Here is a 13,527-nt window from a genome sequence, read left to right on the forward strand (position 1 = left end):
CACGATAACCTTGAAGAATACCTTGAAATCTCCTAAGAGAACTTTTCTATTTTTCTACGTTTTATTCACTATTTTTCTCACGATTGCGTACTGTTTTGAGTCGTGAGTTTTCTAGTGTTTGAACGTGATTCTAAGTCTTAGGAACTGATATTGACTAATTCAACTTAGGCTAATTAAGTTAATTAAATAAATTAATGAGTTTATTACTAAAATACCCCTCCTAAGTTGACTAAAACTAGAGAGCATTTGACTTAGTCAAATCTGAAATTTTCCTAATTGTTTCGGCCAACATAATGATTCTTAATTAAATAATTAAGTTGCTAATTTAATTAATTAAGGGATCTCGGGTAATTGCTAAAGTACCCCTAAGTCATTAGGACCATAAAGAACCCTTTTGGACCATCATAGGTTAGGTACGAGGTTGTCTCTTAGTTAGTTACACGGTTTGGTGTCACCCGACTAGGTCTTAGGTTGTAGGGTGCCTTAGTTAGTTATTTTTGGTTGGTCCTAGGTTAGATAGTTAGTTAGGTTAGTTAGTTAGAGTTTAGAGTTTGTTAGGGAGTTGGGCCCCACATGGATGGACCCATGTGCATGCCTGCCTTAACTACCCTAATTGAATTCGATTAGGGTGGTCGTGTGGTCCCCCTCCCTGGCCGGTTTCACATGTGCTTGCACATGTTCTTGCACATGTGTTTCTTGTACTTTCCTAAATAACTATTCTTGATGGTTCATTTGGAATGTTTACTTATTGTCCAAAGGATCGTCACTATGTCATTGGGCACGACTTAATCTACATGATCATTTTAAATGATCATGTGCCATGGTACCTAGGCTTGACACTTGGATGCCTAGTACCTCTTGTGTTGGGTTGAGAATGAATATGTGTATTTATAGCTTAGGGTTTTCATTGCAGGTACATTTCTTAGACAAGATCGGATTTTAATATACACTCTTTTGTATATATAAATTGTCTAACACTCTTATGCCAATATTTTCTAATATGCCCAATATTACTCAATATTGGGCATTAGGATGCCAATGTACCCCCAATGCCTATTCTTAAAACATAATAGGCTCTTCACTAGACGAGTAAATTTTCTAGAATGTTACACTCTCATTAGATATGGTGCACTTCACACCCATGAAAAGAACTCTACGTAGCATGACTTTTCATATATCCTACTACACTTAAGCCTACTTCTCTGTACCAAGTTTGTCACACCCCGAAGCTACCCCCAAGATGCACACACAAGGACCCATGATCACGAGTGAACCTAAGCTAACCCTGCTGGCATATCATAAGCATATCTAAAGGTTTTACTAAAATAGAAATATTGTGCGAAAGCGTAAAACATCATATAACTTAAAGGATGGGGACTACCCATTAATATCTATATAAAATAAAATATGAATTTAATGAAAACTTAAAAATCACACTCTAAAGCTAATATTGAATCAAATTGTGTCTTAAATAAAGCATCTAATTAACTAGAGAAGTTGGGAAATGCCCCAAATTAAAGCGACCCAAAGTGAAACTAAACACTGAAAGTACAAAGATAATTATTTCAATCATCCTCGAAGAATGAGGACTCACAAGTGAAGATGTTTAACTGGAGATCAGGAACCGATGTATGCATGATCTTAATAATGAGGACCTGAACCTACACCACAAGAAGATGTAGCACATAATAAAGCGATGATATATTACGAATATGATAAATATGTTGAACATACTGAATATAAAATAATCGAATGGAATGACCAAGTTTATAACATGCTGAAATTGAAGACTTAATTATAACCGATAACGAGTTGAATATACTAGAAACTGATTGTGAGAGATACTTATAACCCACATAAAGCTACATGATCTAAATGTAGAGTCTGATGTATATACCCCATCAAGAGGATCATGTATACCCCGCCAAAGGTATAAAGTTATGATTGGCATGATAAATGTCATACCCAAGACTACTCCAATGGATGCAGACATGGGACCTAAGACCATCAATTATCCCACGATAACCCTGCTGTAATGATCATGAACACACTAAGATAATAAACTTATGCGGAAGCTAAATCATAAATAAATTAAAGGATGGTGAATTCCTTATATACTATAACTTATATAAATGAAACATTAATGGTTTTAATACAAAAAAGATATTAATCTAACTTTGTCTGTAATAACACTCTAAATTGACTAGATATGTTGTTACATGCCCCAACTATATCAAGAAATTGAAACTAAATGATCAAAAACACTAAAAACAAAACTCACAACCATTGTCCTCAAATAATAAGGACTCGCCACTGATTCTTCAGAACTTAAGATGGAGAACTGATGTCACGACCCAAATCTGGGCCGCGATTGGCACCCACACTTACCCTCCTATGTGAGCGAACCAACCAATCTAAACCTTAACATTTCAATATAATATCAACAGAAAGTAATGCGAAAGACTTAAACTCATTAATAAAATCAATAACTATTATTATCCCCGAAATCTGGAAGTCATCATCACAAGAACATCTACGATCAAATGACTAAACTAAGAATATTCTAAAAGCTAAAAATACATAAGAAGCTAGTCCATGCCGGAAGTTCAAGGCATCAAGACTTGAACAAGAAGACCCAGTCCAAGCTAGAAGCATTAGCTCACCCTGAATATCCGGTATGACGAAGACTGGCTAGAATCACTGCTGAGTTGAAGATGACGGAACGTTTGTTGCACTCCACAAATAACCAGAAGAAAACATAAAATTAGGGGTCAGTACAAACCACAGGTACTGAGTAGATATCATCGGTCAACTCAAATAGAGAACAGTATATATCAAGTAATATCATAAATCAACTATAAAACTCAACATGTAGCAACAACAGGTACTATAATCATCAATAAGTACCATCAAGTTAATCCATGAGGGCTCAAGCCTCAATACCATACTCATTTGGGAATTAAGTTCATTAGATTGAATATATTATCATCTTTCAAGATTCATTATCTTTCTTCCTCTTGTGTCGGTACGTGACACTCCGATCCCCTACTACTATGTGTCGGTACGTGACACTCCGATCCCCTAATTCTACGTTTCGGTTCGTGACACCCGATCCCCTATATGTGTCGGTACGTGACACTCCGATCCCCTATATGTGTCGGTACGTGACACTCCGATCCCCTAATTCTACGTGTCCGTTCGTGACACCCATCCCACTAATACTATGTGTCGGAACGTGACACTCCGATCCCCTATATGTGTCGGTACGTGACACTCCGATCCCCTAATTCTACGTGTCGGTTTGTGACACCCGTCCCACTAATACTATGTGTCGGAACGTGACACTCCGATCCACTAATACTATGTGTCGGAACGTGACACTCCGATCCACTAATACTATGTGTCGGAACGTGACACTCCGATCCCCTATATGTGTCGGAACGTGACACTCCGATCCCCTAATTGTACGTGTCGGTACGTGACACTCCGATCCCTTAATTCTATGTGTCGGAACGTGACACTCCGATCCACTAATACTATGTGTCGGAACGTGACACTCCGATCCACTAATACTATGTGTCGGAACGTGACACTCCGATCCACTAATACTATGTGTCGGAACGTGACACTCCGATCCACTAATATCATTCTGTAAATCATCAAGCCTTCTCTATACCAAGGCATCATCAATCCCATTACTTTAATTCATCAAGCCTTCTTCTATACCAAGGCATCATCATTAATAATGTATATTAAAGTTTCTTTTCAAAATTTGGGATTCAATATTTTCATCATGCTTATCTTATCACCATCACATAATCATATTCATGCAAACATACAATTAAGCATATAGTAGGGTTTACAATACTACCAATACATATCATTCTCTATTAAGAGTTTACTACGAAAGCATGAAAATCATAACCTACCTCCATCGAAGAATTGAAATCAAGCAAGTTAATCCTCAAAGCTTGGTGCTTTCCTCTTCTCTCGATCAACTTTCTCTCTCTTTCTCTTGTTCTTTCTATTTTCTTTTTTTCAAACCCTCTTTCTTTTACCCTAATTAGTATATAATTAAGAATAAAAGATGGCAATAATACCCCACTAATTAACTTAAGGTTACCTCTTTTAACCCCCAAGAATTTGAGTTATTAATATAAACCCACGAACTTTATAATTAAGGCAAGAATAGTCAAAAACGTCCCTTAAAACTTAACCAGAAATCCGACTCCAACTGGGATTACGCAAGCTGTGACGGGCCGTCGCTCCTGCGACGATCCGTCCTGCTGTCCGTCGCATAGTTCAGAAACTTGATTTTGGGTGAATGGCCTGTGACGGTCCGTCACACCTATGACGGTCTGTCCTGCCACTCCGTTACGAAGTTCAGAGAGTCGATTTTCAGTACCCAATTTCAGATTTTCTAAGTGTTTTGAAACGAGACCCTGCGACGGTCCGTCGTGCCCATGACGTTCCATTGTGGGTTCCGTCGTCTCAGCCTGTTTTTCAAGAAATAAAATCTGCTGCTCAAAACGACTAAACACGTCGTTACATTAGATACCAATTTACCCATCGTTCGTCCCCGAACGATCACAAGAAGGAAAACAAGGGCGAAAAGGAGTACCTGAATCTGTAAACAGATATGGGTATTTTTCTCGCATATCCGCCTCCTTCTCCCAAGTGGCTTCTTCAACGGGTCGATTCTTCCATTGAACTTTGATAGATGCAATCTCCCTTGATCTCAACTTGCGAATTTCTCTATCTAGAATGGCAACAGGTTCTTCCTCATAAGACAAATTCTCATCAAGCAAAACTGAATCCCAACGGATAATGTAATTCCCATCCCCATGATATCTTTTCAACATAGACACATGGAATACCGGATGCACTCCGGACAGCCCTGGAGGCAAGACTAACTCATAAGCCACCTCCCCTACTCGCTTAAGTACTTCAAATGGACCAATATACCTTGGGCTAAGTTTACCTCGCTTACAAAATCGCATCACCCCTTTCATTGGCGAAACTTTCAACAAGACTTGTTCACCTTCCATGAACTCTAAGTCTCTAACCTTTCGATCTGCATATTCTTTTTGTCTACTTTGCGCCGCTAGAAGCTTTTCTTGAATAGACTTCACTTTCTCTATCGAATCCCTCAAAAGGTCAGTACCCCAAGGTCTAACCTCGAATGCATCAAACCAACCAATAGGAGACCTACATCTCCTACCATACAATGCTTCAAATGGAGCCATATCAATGCTTGAGTGATAGCTATTATTGTATGAAAACTCCACTAAGGGTAGGAAGCTATCCCAATGACCACCAATCTCTATCACACTCGCACGAAGCATATCCTCCAACACTTGAATCGTCTTTTCAGACTGACCATCGGTCTGAGGATGGAACGCAGTACTAAGGTCCAACCTAGTACCCAATTCCGCATGCAATGTTTTCCAAAACTTAGAAGTAAACTGCGTACCCCTATCTGATATGATGTATAGTGGAACCCCATGCAATCGAACGATTTCTGAGATATAGATCTTGGCTAACTTCTCTGCATTGTAAGTCACCTTCACCGGAATGAAATGAGCAGATTTAGTTAACCTATCAACAATCACCCAAATGGAGTCATACTTACCCATTGTCCTTGGAAGACCAACCACAAAGTCCATTGCAATTCTTTCCCACTTCCATTCCGGAATGGGCATTCTCTGAAGTGTTCCTCCGGGCCTTTGGTGTTCATACTTTACTTGTTGATAGTTTGGACACTTGGCAATAAAGTCAACAATATCACGCTTCATTCTACTCCACCAAAAGTGTTGTTTTAGGTCACGATACATCTTGGTTGCACCCGGATGTATAGAATACCTTGAACTATGAGCTTCTGTCAGAATAGTGTTGATCAAATCATCGACACGAGGCACACATACCCTTCCCTTGATTCTCAAAACACCTTCCTCATCGATTTGTGCTTCCTTAGCCTCTCCTCGCAATACCTTATCTTGGATTCTTCTTAGTTTCTCATCATCAAATTGTTTTCCCTTAATCTTGTCAAGAAAAGAAGATCTTGCCTCCACTCAAGCCAACAATCCTCCCTTCTCATTTACTTCTAATCTCATCAAGTCATTAGCTAGAGTCTGAACCTCTCTAGCCAAAGGGAGTCTAGAAGCTTGCAAGTGAGCTAGACTTCCCATGCTTCCCGCCTTTCTACTTAAAGCATCCGCTACAACATTCGCTTTTCCCGGATGATACAAGATAGTGATATCATATTACTTTAGTAGCTCCATCCATCTCCTCTGCCTCAAGTTCAAATCTTTCTAAGTAAAGACATACTGAAGGCTACGATGATCCGTGTAGACCTCATACTTCACCCCATATAAATAGTGTCTTCATTGCTTTAATGCAAACACTACCGCAGCCAATTCCAAATCGTGGGTTGGATAGTTATGTTCATGCACTTTTAATTGCCTCGAAGCATAAGCAATCACACTCTTCTCTTGCATTAGTACTGCACCCAAACCAGAATAGGATGCATCACGATAAACAATGAAGTTCTTACCCTCTACTGGCAAGGTAAGGATAGGTGCGGTAGTCAACAAAGTCTTGAGTTTCTGAAAGCTTTCCTCACATTCGTCCGACCATACAAATGGAACATTCTGCTTAGTCAAGTTCGTCAATTGGGAAGCAATAGAAGAGAATCCCTTGACAAATCGGCGGTAGTAGCTAGCTAACCCAACAAAGCTCCTTATTTTCTGACACATTAGCAGGTCTTACCCAATTCTTCACTGTCTCAATCTTAGAAGGATCCACCATCACTCCATCCTTAGAAACCACGTGCCCCAAGAAGGACACTGCATCTAGCCAAAACTCACACTTAGAGAACTTGGTATAAAGCTTTTTTTCCCTCAACATTTCCAATACCATTCTGAAATGCTCTTCATGTTCCTTCTTGCTCTTTGAGTATACCAATATATCATCAATAAATATGATCACGAAGAGGTCAAAATATGGCTTAAAAATCCCGTTCATCAAGCTCATGAACGCAGCAGGGGCATTCGTAAGACCAAAAGACATCACTAAAAATTCGTAATGCCCATACCTCGTTCGAAAAGCAGTCTTTGGCACATCCGTTTCCCGTATTTTCAATTGATGATAACCGGATCTCAAGTCAATCTTAGAGAAGACACAAGCACCTTGTAACTGATCGAACAAGTCATCAATGCGAGGAAGAGGATACTTGTTCTTAATAGTTACTTTATTCAGTTGTCTGTAGTCTATGCACATCCAAAAACTCCCATCCTTCTTCTTCACAAATAGAACCGGAGCACCCCAAGGGGATGCACTTGGTCTAATGAAGCCTTTGTTCAATAACTCTTAAAGTTGTGCCTTTAACTCTCTTAACTCCGCGGGATCCATTCTATAAGGGGGTATAGAAATGGGGCGAGTACCCGGTTCAAGATCAATACAGAAGTCATGCAATCACAAACCAGAAGATTACCTGTGATGACAGCATAAGATGCCTCCGCTTCAGACCGCCCAGGGAAAGCGTAACAATGGGCCCTATCGTTCGTCTGTCCGTTGCCCCTACCATGTTGTGATGTAGTGGCCCCAGTTTGCCCATTACCTCTGCCGTTTTGGTGACCACCATTACCTCGACCACCACGTCCTCCAGAATAACGGCCTCTACCATGACCACCTCTACCTCTAGCTATTGGGGGTCTATAACTTTGTCTGGGACAATTTTTCCTAATATGTCCAATCTCCCCACATCCATAACACTCTCTGGAGTCAAGCATACGCCTCTCGGAGAAGTGTTGACCGGTCTGAGGTGGTCCCCCAACTACAGTCTCTAGTGAAGACTGAATTGGTCGGACTGAGTAACTTCCCGAACCTTGTCCTCTAGTGTAAGAACCATTAAACTCACCTCCCTTTCGAAACCTTTTTGATGTCGATGTTGTGGTGAAGTCGTCTGGCTTCACTCCTTCCACTTCTATCACAAAGTCTACCACTTCTTGGAAGGATTTTGCCGTTGCCGCTATCTGTAAGGCTGAAATCCGCAATTCTGACCTCAACCCCTTCACAAACCCGCGAATCCGCTCTTGAGGACTGAAACAGAGTTGAGTGGCATATCTGGATAGTGCACGAAACTTAGCCTCATAAGCATTAACCGACATCCTACCTTGCTCTAGGCTCAAGAACTCATCCCTTTTCCTATCCGTCAATGTCCGGGGGATATACTTCTCCATAAACAAGCTAGAGAATGAGGCCCAAGTCATAGGTGGTGCCTCTGTTGGTTGACACTCAATATGTGACCGCCACCACATTTTGGTGTTCCCTTGAAACTGATAAGTCACAAACTCCACACCAAACCGTTCTACTATACACATCTTGTGTAGTAGCTCGTGACAGTCAACCAAAAAATCATAAGCATCCTCCGATTCAGCACCCTTGAAGACCGGAGGTTTCGATTTCAAGAACTTACTTAAAAGTTCATGCTGATCATTTGTCATTATAGGCCCAGTAGTCAGACGTGGAAATGTGCCTATGTCCAATGAGGCATCCATACGAGGAGCCCTAGTGGCTACATGTTGTACCTCTGAAACTGAAGTTGTTGGTGCAGAAAACACTTGAGGGGCCTGACCCTGATCAGACAACCCACTAAGATAAGCGAGAACCTGATTGATCATCTCTGGGGTAGGTTGGGGTGGAAATTCCTCATTTTGCACTTGTTCATTCTCCCATTCATCACCCTCTCTTACCACTTCCTCAGTCGGTGGAGGAGTCACCGCCCTAGTATCAGACGGGCTAGGTGCTCGTCCTCTTCCTCTAGAGGACGTCCTCCCACGACCTCTACCACGACCTCTTGCCGCTACTCTTCCTCGAGCTACAGCCCCAGTGGCTGGCTCAGACGCTTCTTGTCTTGCCGATGTTTGTGTTGGCGCAGTCATTGCTCTAGTTCTAACCATCCGCGAAATAGAGTGAAGATAGTCAGATACCAATTTGTATCACCTAGATACCAATTGGACCCAAGTAGTAGCACGAAAGAAAGAATGAAAGAATGGAATTTTCCTAAAGTCTTATAGCCTCTCAAGGAAAAGTAAAGGCGTCCCCCTACCGTTCCTTAAGACCCTACTAGACCTGTTCTTGTGTAATGAGACCAACGAACCTAATGCTCTGATACCAAGTTTGTCACGACCCAAATCCGGGCCGCGACTGGCACCCACACTTACCCTCCTATGTGAGCGAACCAACCAATCTAAACCTTAACATTTCAATATAATATCAACAGAAAGTAATGCGGAAGACTTAAACTCATTAATAAAATCAATAACTATTATTATCCCCGAAATCTGGAAGTCATCATCACAAGAACATCTACGATCAAATGACTAAACTAAGAGTATTCTAAAAGCTAAAAATACATAAGAAGCTAGTCCATGCCGGAAGTTCAAGGCATCAAGACTTGAAGAAGAAGACCCAGTCCAAGCTAGAAGCATTAGCTCACCCTGAATATCCGGTATGACGAAGACTGGATAGAATCACTGCTGAGTTGAAGATGACGGAACGTTTGCTGCACTCCACAAATAACCAGAAGAAAACATAAAAGTAGGGGTCAGTACAAACCACGGGTACTGAGTAGATATCATCGGTCAACTCAAATAGAGAACAGTATATATCAAGTAATATCATAAATCAACTATAAAACTCAACATGTAGCAACAACAGGTACTATAATCATCAATAAGTACCATCAAGTTCATCCATGAGGGCTCAAGCCTCAATACCATACTCATTTGGGAATTAAGTTCATTAGATTGAATATATTATCATCTTTCAAGATTCATTATCTTTCTTCCTCTTGTGTCGGTACGTGACACTCCGATCCCCTACTACTATGTGTCGCTACGTGACACTCCGATCCCCTAATTCTACGTGTTGGTTCGTGACACCCGATCCCCTATATGTGTCGGTACGTGACACTCCGATCCCCTATATGTGTCGGTACGTGACACTCCGATCCCCTAATTCTACGTTTCGGTTCGTGACACCCGTCCCACTAATACTATGTGTCGGAACGTGACACTCCGATCCCCTATATCTGTCGGTACGTGACACTCCGATCCCCTAATTCTATGTGTCGGTTCGTGACACCCGTCCCACTAATACTATGTGTCGGAACGTTACACTCCGATTCACTAATACTATGTGTCGGAATGTGACACTCTGATCCACTAATACTATGTGTCGGAACGTGACACTCCGATCCCCTATATGTGTCGGAACGTGACACTCCGATCCCCTAATTCTACGTGTCGGTACGTGACACTCCGATCCCCTAATTCTATGTGTCGGAACGTGACACTCCGATCCACTAATACTATGTGTCGGAACGTGACACTCCGATCCACTCATACTATGTGTCGGAACATGACACTCCGATCCCCTAATTCTATGTGTCGGTTCGTGACACCCGATCCCCTATATGTGTCGGTACGTGACACTCCGATCCCCTATATGTGTCGGTACGTGACACTCCGATCCCCTAATTCTACGTGTCGGTTCGTGACACCCGTCCCTCTAATACTATGTGTCGGAACGTGACACTCCGATCCCCTATATGTGTCGGTACGTGACACTCCGATCCTCTAATTCTACGTGTCGGTTCGTGACACCCGTCCCACTAATACTATGTGTCGAAACATGACACTCCGATCCACTAATACTATGTGTTGGAACGTGACACTCCGATCCACTAATACTATGTGTCGGAACGTGACACTCCGATCCCCTATATGTGTCGGAACGTGACACTCCGATCCCCTAATTCTACGTGTCGGTACGTGACACTCCGATCCCCTAATTCTATGTGTCGGAACGTGACACTCCGATCCACTAATACTATGTGTCGGAACGTGACACTCCGATCCACTAATACTATGTGTCGGAACGTGACACTCCGATCCACTAATATCATTCTGTAAATCATCAAGCCTTCTCTATACCAAGGCATCATCAATCCCATTACTTTAATTCATCAAGCCTTCTTCTATACCAAGGCATCATCATTAATAATGTATATTAAAGTTTCTTTCCAAAATTTGGGATTCAATATTTTCATCATGCTTATCTTATCACCATCACATAATCATATTCATGCAAACATACAATTAAGCATATAGTAGGGTTTACAATACTACCAATACATATCATTCTCTATTAAGAGTTTACTATGAAAGCATGAAAACCATAACCTACCTCCACCGAAGAATTGAAATCAAGCAAGTTAATCCTCAAAGCTTGGTGCTTTCATCTTCTCTCGATCAACTTTCTCTCTCTTTCTCTTGTTCTTTCTATTTTCTTTTTTTCAAACCCTCTTTCTTTTACCCTAATTAGTATATAATTAAGAATAAAAGATGGCAATAATACCCCACTAATTAACTTAAGGTTACCTCTTTTAACCCCCAAGAATTTGAGTTATTAATATAAACCCACGAACTTTATAATTAAGGCAAGAATAGTCAAAAACGTCCCTTAAAACTTAACCAGAAATCCGACTCCAACTGGGATTACGCAAGCTGTGACGGGCCGTCGCTCCTGCGATGGTCCGTCCTGCTTTCCGTCGCATAGTTCAGAAACTTGATTTTGGGTGAATGGCCTGTGACGGTCCGTCCTGCCACTCCGTTACGAAGTTCAGAGAGTCGATTTTCAGTACCCAATTTCAGATTTTCTAAGTGTTTTGAAACGAGACCCTGCGACGGTCCGTCGTGCCCATGACGTTCCGTCGTGGGTTCCGTCGTCTCAGCCTGTTTTTCCAGAAATAAAATCTGCTGCTCAAAACGACTAAACAGGTCGTTACAACTGATCTAAGCGTGATTTGGATTTTGAGAACCTAAACCTACATCACGAGAAGATGTAATGCACGTATGCGTCAATACTTTAATGGTACTAAGCATTCAAGATAGAGTAAAGTTGAAATAATATATAATGAACAACGCAATAAAGCAATAAATAATCTAAACATGATATAGATGATAATAATTAACATGACTAATCTGAATGTAATGAACATATAATAACATGCGCTGATGGAATAATGAAATGTGGTTAATGCAATGGATTCTGACTGAACTATGGGAGCTACTAATAACTGATAATAAAACCACATGAGGTAAAGGTGGAGTCCGAAAGTATACGTCACATCCACATGATCCAATATACCGTGCAAGATGTATAGGAACATGTTTGCATGATCGGTAAAATGATGCTAACAGAGGGTACTTACAACCTATATGGCTAGTAGTTTAGCGACTATTTGCATAGGTTGAACCCTAGTCCAACTACTTATTATGCTACTCCCAACGGATTGAGTAGTTTACACATTATGACTGAATTCATGTAAGTTACTGGATGTATCAAAATAAACATGCAGACATAGGATGCAATGATTAAAATGATATTGATGTATTAATAATTGCAGCATGTATGACTAAATAACTAAAATATTTGACCTAACTTGTGCATTTCAAGAACTAAAGATATACATAGTTAATGTTATGGAATTCATTCAATAAGCAGAATATTAACGTACTAAAAAAATTTGGATTATTCTAACAGCTAAGAACCAAACAATTTCAACATTCAAGAAACCCTAGATCTAGTCATAATAAGAGAATCGAAAGACAAATCAAAAACTAGGGTCCTATTGGGTGAAAGAAACCCACTAGATAAATCACACAAACCTGATGATGAATTTCATAGAGATATCCTTTGATTTTTGGGCTGGAACTGAAGAAAAAATGAAGTGTTCTTAGAGTTAGTGCTGGTCAACTTTTACTCCTCACTTGTTTCTGATTTTCTACGTTTTGATAAATCATTTTACTTAGGGTATGTTCTAGTTATGGTTCTACGCTTAAACTAATTAAAACCACATAATTAAGGGTCTAACCAACAAAGCTTAGGAGTCCAATGAAATATGAAATTACAAAAAGACCCCAAACTTTATCTGATGTAAGAGTGAATGATGGACAGGACCTACGTTTCGTATGTCAACTTACGGTCCGCAGATTTTGGTTGTAGGTCAAGTCTTCCTTAAAGAGCTTCACTAAAGTGAGCATAAACGTTTACTCGGAGATATGATTTTATCAAACCCAATGGTGCTGGCAAGAGGATCCAATAATTTATAATATAATATTTCATGGGACACATTCTTTTTGTGCTTGGAATGATGACCATTTGAATTGGACCCAATGAACAATTCCCCTTTAATTGGTTGCAGGCCTTCATCAACGATTAGACTTGTGGACCGTGGATCTATGGAGGTCCATATAGGTTAACAGTCATTCGTGTCAGAGGCTGGGTAAATAAGTAATTGATATACGAACATAGACCATGGACCGTGGTCTGACCTATAGATAGTGGTTCTATCTGTGGGTCAAGACTTAGCCAATTTTCTGAGCAAGGTCTGTGGAGGGGTTTCATTGGTGAACCATGGACCACCAATTTGACCTATAATCCGTGGGTGGTAACCGTGGA

This window comes from Solanum lycopersicum, chromosome 11 (assembly GCF_036512215.1).
Source record: "Solanum lycopersicum chromosome 11, SLM_r2.1".
NCBI classification, from domain to species: domain Eukaryota; kingdom Viridiplantae; phylum Streptophyta; class Magnoliopsida; order Solanales; family Solanaceae; genus Solanum; species Solanum lycopersicum.